The sequence below is a fragment of the Helianthus annuus genome, chromosome 13 (genome assembly GCF_002127325.2).
Source record: "Helianthus annuus cultivar XRQ/B chromosome 13, HanXRQr2.0-SUNRISE, whole genome shotgun sequence".
Lineage (NCBI taxonomy): Eukaryota > Viridiplantae > Streptophyta > Magnoliopsida > Asterales > Asteraceae > Helianthus > Helianthus annuus.
The window spans coordinates 58,819,118-58,825,885 of record NC_035445.2 but is presented as its reverse complement, the minus strand read 5'-3'; positions in this window follow the sequence as shown (position 1 = coordinate 58,825,885).

The window sequence follows — 6,768 nt, the reverse complement described above, 5'->3', positions numbered from 1 at the left end:
TACATGAAATGGAAGTATAAATAAATGAAATTGAGGTATAAATACATAAAATTGAGGTATAAATACTTGAAATGGAGGTATAAATAAATGAAATGGAGGTATAAATACATGAAATGAAAGTACAAAACATGAAATACATAGAGGTATAAAAACTAGAAATAAATGATAATATAAATGGTTCGGTTCGGTTAATTTCAGTTAACCGATTGTACCAAAAATAACCTATAACCAACTTTTGGTTAATTCAATTTCAATTAATTTCAGTTCGTTTTCATTGGTTTTCGGTTCTGTTTCGGTTAATGGTCCAGTTATTGCTCACCCCTAGTGTATTTTACTTATAGGATTATGCGTTCTAAGTGATGAACTCGTGAATAGGAGAGGGAGGGACAAATTATTGTGTGATGTTATGATGTTTGTAACCCTTTAATCTCTCTAAGATTATCTTCTTAAATACACCCAAGGGGAAACCCTTTATAAGTTAATAAGGGTAATATGTCCTCTCAACAATTATCAACTAATATTATAATAAGGTATAATTTAATCTCTTGATCTATTATAATATAAATGACTATAGTAGCCATATAATTAAATATAGTAAATATATTTAGGGCATGTTTGGCTAAGCTTATTTAACTCAAAAAGAATTTTTTTTGTTAAAAGAACTTATTGACTTATGCCTTTTTGAAAAGGAGTTTTTAAAAAAGTGTTTGGATTAACTTATGTGGTGGAAAAAGCCAATAAGGCAAAAAGTTTTAAAAAGTCAGGATAATCTATCTTTTTAAAATGACTTTTCCACCTTAGCCAAAAAGTTATTTTGAAAAGTCCTTTTTTTTATCCAAACATTATTTTGACTTATTGGCCTTTTGAAAAAGCCAATAAGTCAACAAGTTGTTTTAGAAAGCTTAGCCAAACATGCCCTTAATCAAACATTTTGATCTTTTTCAAGTGTGGTTACTAAAACCAAACATAAACCAACTACTTATACTAAGTTTAGGGGTGGACAAATACATTAAAAAGCAGAAAAGGGGGTCATATTTGAGGTTCTAACGACTCTATAGCCGTTGGAAACATACAGATCTCAGAAAAATTACATCAACAATGATAATTACCGGTAAATACCCAGTATCATGTATTTCAATACCCGGGTACAAGTTCCGTTTTCCGGTATTAAGGTCCAAATGTATACCCTATGTGCATCCGAGGTGTTGCAAACACCTCTCTTTTCCAATGTATTTTGTCTAGTTTTTAGATAAGTTTTAAGTCATTTTTGTTCTTTTTTAGCTTTTATTTATTCGGTTTGTATTTGTAGGTGTTCGTGTGCAAATGGTGCAAAAACGAGCAAACATGGAGAAGGAACGAGCATGTGGGATAAACGAATCCAATTTTGGACGTCTTTTGGAGGATGCAAATGGATTAGAAATAAAGATATTGTACGATGATGTGATAGAGGGCTGAAATACGAATATATAGGAAAAACAGAGAGGAAAACGGAGTTAGAACGAAGATTTATGAAGAAAACAAAATTACGGGAAAACAACATGTTGACACGTCAAGACGAACTTCCATTCTAAGCTTAGCAACGCACAAAGGACTAACATGTCGGCAAAAAGTCTAGGTTTTTCATAGTTAAATGTTTTAAACCATCCAAGTCTATCCCAACCACTTCCAGATGTAAACTGAAAGTCTTTTGGGTGATTCCGAGGAGGAAAAAATCATCAGGGATCAAAGAGCAAGGCTAAGACTTACGAATCATACATGTTGCAACCCGTCAGTTTATGTTTCTTGATTCTTAATCATTCAAACTTCTTTAGAACTTTCTTTATCATGATGAATCTTAATATTTCTTGTTGTTTCGGGTATTTGATGATGATTAGAGGCTAAACTTGCATGCCACCTAAGTTTATGGTGAACTATTAACGTAGCATTAACTTTTTGGGTTGACTTTTGATAAAAGTTGTGTTTGATTTAAAATAGCTCTTCTATGTTGCTTGATATGATCCTGTGTGCTTGTTATTTGTTTGATTCTTGATTAGTTATTGATTTTGATTGTCTTGGTAAGAAGAAATTCACTCTAGGCGTGTTTTGGGATGAATTTAAGTCGCTAATCGGTAAGTTTTTGGTCGAGAGTTTGAGATTAGAAATAATTCAGGTTAATTAATCCCTAAAATCCATAAATTTAGGTGTGCATCCTTTCAAGGGATGATTTAGGATTGCTAGGTTACTAGCTAGTCGCTGTTTGAAAGTTTTGGTGACCTATAACTCGAATTCATCTGTTTACTAGCGTCTAGGATTTCCTGGGTATTTGGTTTATCATAGTGGGACTAGCCACACAATTAAAAGGTTGTTAGGGTATTACTCTTACAATTTGGATAGTTGTGGGATTCGGTATTTCTAAAGAAAACCAGTCCATCTTAGCACTTCTTACAAATAGTCTTGATTGCACTTCATAGCTTAGTTCTTAGGATCTTGATAGTGTGGGTCACACCCCTAGCTTCTTAATTACTATAGAATTAACAATCTTTAGTGGTAGGTTCGTCGGGTTAAAAATCAGGACCTTTGGTCAGTTTGTCAGCCTAGAGTCATTGCATGTAGAGTTATCTAAGACAAGAAACCTCAAGATCAAACCACTAAACAAGAAGTCTATGGAAAAATCACGTAAAACCCGAGATTTGAAACTACAAAAGCGATAAATTTAAGAAAACGCAAAGCAAAAATCATGCAATTCAATTACTAGTAGTATTCATACGCATCATTATCAACAAGTCAAAAATATTTTACCAAAACATTAAGCCAAACTTTATGTTATCCAAAACCAAAAGTTGCAAATCACAAAATAATCATCAATACGACCTAGGTAGCATAAAGGTTTAGCTATTCATATTCATAAACGAATCAAACACAAGTTTGAAGTTCAACAAATTTAGAAAACATGTCAAGAAAAGTAATCAAAACAATAAAAAAACATGAATTCTATGGTGAAACAATGGATAAACAAGTGTAAAACCGAACCTTTAGCGCTCCAAGCTTCAATTCTTGAATCCCATGCCTTGTTCTCTTCAAGAAAAGCTCCAAAATCGTCTCTAAACTGATGTGGTTCGTATGGTTTGTGAATACCATCTAACCCTTTGGCTGTAGGGCTGTAAAACATAATTTTTTTAGTTTTTCGCATGCCTTGCAGACCGTAAGGCTAATGTTTTGCGGTCCGCAAGGGACGCCGCTTTTTTCACCGTCATAGCCTTGCGGACCGTATGGCTCTAGACTTGCGGGCCGCAAGGGAACTAGAAAACCTCAAACTTGGATTCTCCTCATTGAGCTACCCAAATTCATATATTATATGCCCTCTAACTCATTTCCTAACTCAAGATATGGCCGTTTGAAGTTCAAACTCTTTTCAGAGCACTGTTTGTTTACTATTCTTCGGTTTGCCTCATTTTCTACATCCAAATGCCTGATTTTCTTCCATGTCCTACAAATCCATGAAGTAATCAAATAAGTATCGAAAACATGGGAAAATCACATACGAACTCATTAAAAGTAGGGAATTTGACCGGTAAATTACGTATAAAACAAAGCAAATCAGAATTACACCGAAACACTAAGCTGGTTTGACAATGTGTTAACTCTTAAACCATTAAACCATTACATAACCCTTAAGTATTGTAAACATGTACAAGGTTCATTGGCCTTCCCTATGTTTACATTAAAATGTTCCTTTAATAAAAACATAATTTACCTTTGACCAATTATTTCGTTTATAAAGATTAAACCATCTCACATCCCTTATGCAATGTAGAGACGTACAAGATTCACTGACCTTCCTATATTGACACTAGGTCATTGATTTTGTTAAAACATACTTCACTTTTCTTGTAATCCTTATCATTAACGTTCATTTCATTTGAAACATACTTTACCTTTAAAACATTTCATCAAGTATGCACATCACCTTAAAACAATTTAAAGAGGGGTCTAGAAATTCACATGTGTGATTGCTCTGCATTTCGCTATTAGATTAATCTTGACACTAGAATCACTAAGTCAGCCTAGTTAAAGGTCACATAACTAGCTCAGTTTTTCAGTACAATAACTAAGCGAAAAGTAATTTTCGCTACACTAAACATTTGGAAGACCATAAACTATTCTCTCAAACTTTAATCCAAAACAAACATTTATTCAAAAGAAACATTTCTCCAAGATTAACTTCTCTAAAAAAGAAACATTTGTCAAAACTATAAATTTTCTCCAAAAGAAACATTTTGCCATAACCGACTTTACTCAAATAGAATCATTTCCCCAAAATCGACTTTTCTCCAAAAGAAACGTTTTGCCTAAACTAACTTTTTTCCCAAAGAAATATTTTTCATGTTCGAATAGTTGAGAGAATGAGCATAAAGATTCCCAACCTTTCCTCTTTTGGATTTAAAGGTGTAAAAATTATCATCACGCCCCTTATGTAGAAGTGCATAAAGAAACAGAATCGGATCCGTACCCAGTAAAAAAAACTAGAACAAGTTTTTTAGAACCAGATATTTAGGAACCGAACTCAGAACCGACCCTATCTGTAGGGTGCTGATGTGCTAAATATGGTCTACTAAAACTTCACCTAACCTAGACACACTAGTTAAACTTAGACTCTGCTAAAGCTAGACCATAATACAGGCAAGTGTACTTATGGAAAATAGTAAAGTCTAATGAAGTCCATATGTCGAACCCACAAGACCCTAGCAACACTTAACTAGACTCTGACTAAACTTCATGAATTTGGTTTATTTGGTTTGAGGTTTTGATTACTTAAACTAGGGAAATTAACTATAAATACTTAGGGATAACCAAGGATGAGAAAACATTACCCAGTGAATTAGGGATGAAATCATGTCTAGGAGTAAACCCTAGTCAATAGCTTGTTAAATTGGTGTTCAAGATATGAATTTCATAATTATCCATTTATGTGTTAAATGGGTTTTGTAGAATTAAGATGAACACTAGAATTATGACTATCAAAATGGTGTTAACTGATTTCCATAAGATGAATCTGAGAATAGTATGCATGCTAGACATAATGGAATTGAAAGTTATGTTTATATTTGGCAAAAATAACAAGTTATAAACTTGATTTTAAATATGTAAAATTATGCCCTTTAGGTATTCGTTAAAATTCCTAAATGAAAGATAAGTGTTGAAATTTCGAACAAAAACACATTCATGAATGTTATGACAAATTAATGCGTTATACGATATAATTAGAGTTCTAAACAAGTTGTTGAATGAACTCTATAGGCAATGAAACCGAGTCTTCGAGCAGACAAGCCGGGGTCGATACGCGCTTGAAAGGAAAGCTTTGAAGGTATGTAACTATTAGTTTCGTCACATTATACAAAAGTCTTTAGTTATAGCTTGTTAATAGTATCGTAGTGTGATAAGCGCGTTTGATGTGTCATTGAAGTGACGAAGTTCACTCGATAGATCAAACAGGTCAAATTGAATGATTAGTGTATGTTTGGTAAGCCGTAGAAGTGACGAAGTTCACTCAGCAAGCCAAACGGGTCAAAATAAATGGTTAAAGTATGATTGGAATAAGCCATACGGGTTAAAAAGAACAGTTAGAATCATTTGGTGTATCATAGAAAACGGGTCAAAATAATGGTTGGAATAAGCTTGGTTTGTCAATGAAGTGAAGGTCTTCACTCGACAACCAAACGGGTCAAAACTATGTTTTAAAATGATGATGTATGAAGTGACTTGAAGGTCACATAATGTGTTGGTGATAGAGTACGTAAGCCATGTAATGGATACACTAAGCTTGATTTAACGAACCCTTGATGTTGGGTCAAAAGTTCAGAAATTTAACTAGTAGAATTTGCATAAAGTGGCATGCTTGAAACATTGAAAACAAGCGTGACTCTACCGCGTACGCAAGCCATGGATGGAAGCGAAACACCATTATCGATAATTCCAGGAAAATGAGTAAATATGTTTAGAGACAACAATTGATGAGCAACATCTGGTGCGACATGGATTCAAAGGGGTAAATTATTTGTATAATTAGGATTTGTGAATAATATGTATAAAATCTGGATTTCAACCCGAACAAAGAGGCTCAATAAGTCCGTAATTAAATTACGGACGCGTAGGAAAAAGAATTTCGTAAAACGGATCTATAGAACGAAAGTTATGGAGTTTTGAAGTTTGAAATTGGTTATAATTCGGAGCTGGGCATTTGCAGCTCAAACTAACAAAACATTCTGTTAAAAAGTGGCCGTCACGCCACGCGACTGAGAAAGAAGAGTTTGTCGCGCCCCGCCATGGCCTGTGGCGGCCCGCGAATGCCTAGGCCTTATCTGTCGCGGCCTGCGACGGACCCTAGAGCTGGCAATTTTTTGTGATTTTGTTTAATTTGCATTCCGTACTTGTTTAAACTTGTTATTTGACCATCAAAACTAGCCCTTATGTTGGTTTTGAATTTAGGTGATCATAGGTTACATCCGGATGATGATCAAGACAAGTATCAAGAACCGAACACTCGTCTTTGAAGCTTCCGCGATGATGTTATTTTGTTTATGTTTCAAACAACTTATGTAAACAATTATTACTATCTTTTGAATGTTTTAATCATGTATGAATGATAACTTATAAAAGTTTTTGAAAGGTCACATTTTCGTGTAAAATGCATAATTTATTAATATAATCTTGATAAATAAAGACGGATCTTACAAGTTGGTAATCAGAGCTCAAGGTTGTTGACAAGTGTGTTCGGTTTGAAGCTTGATC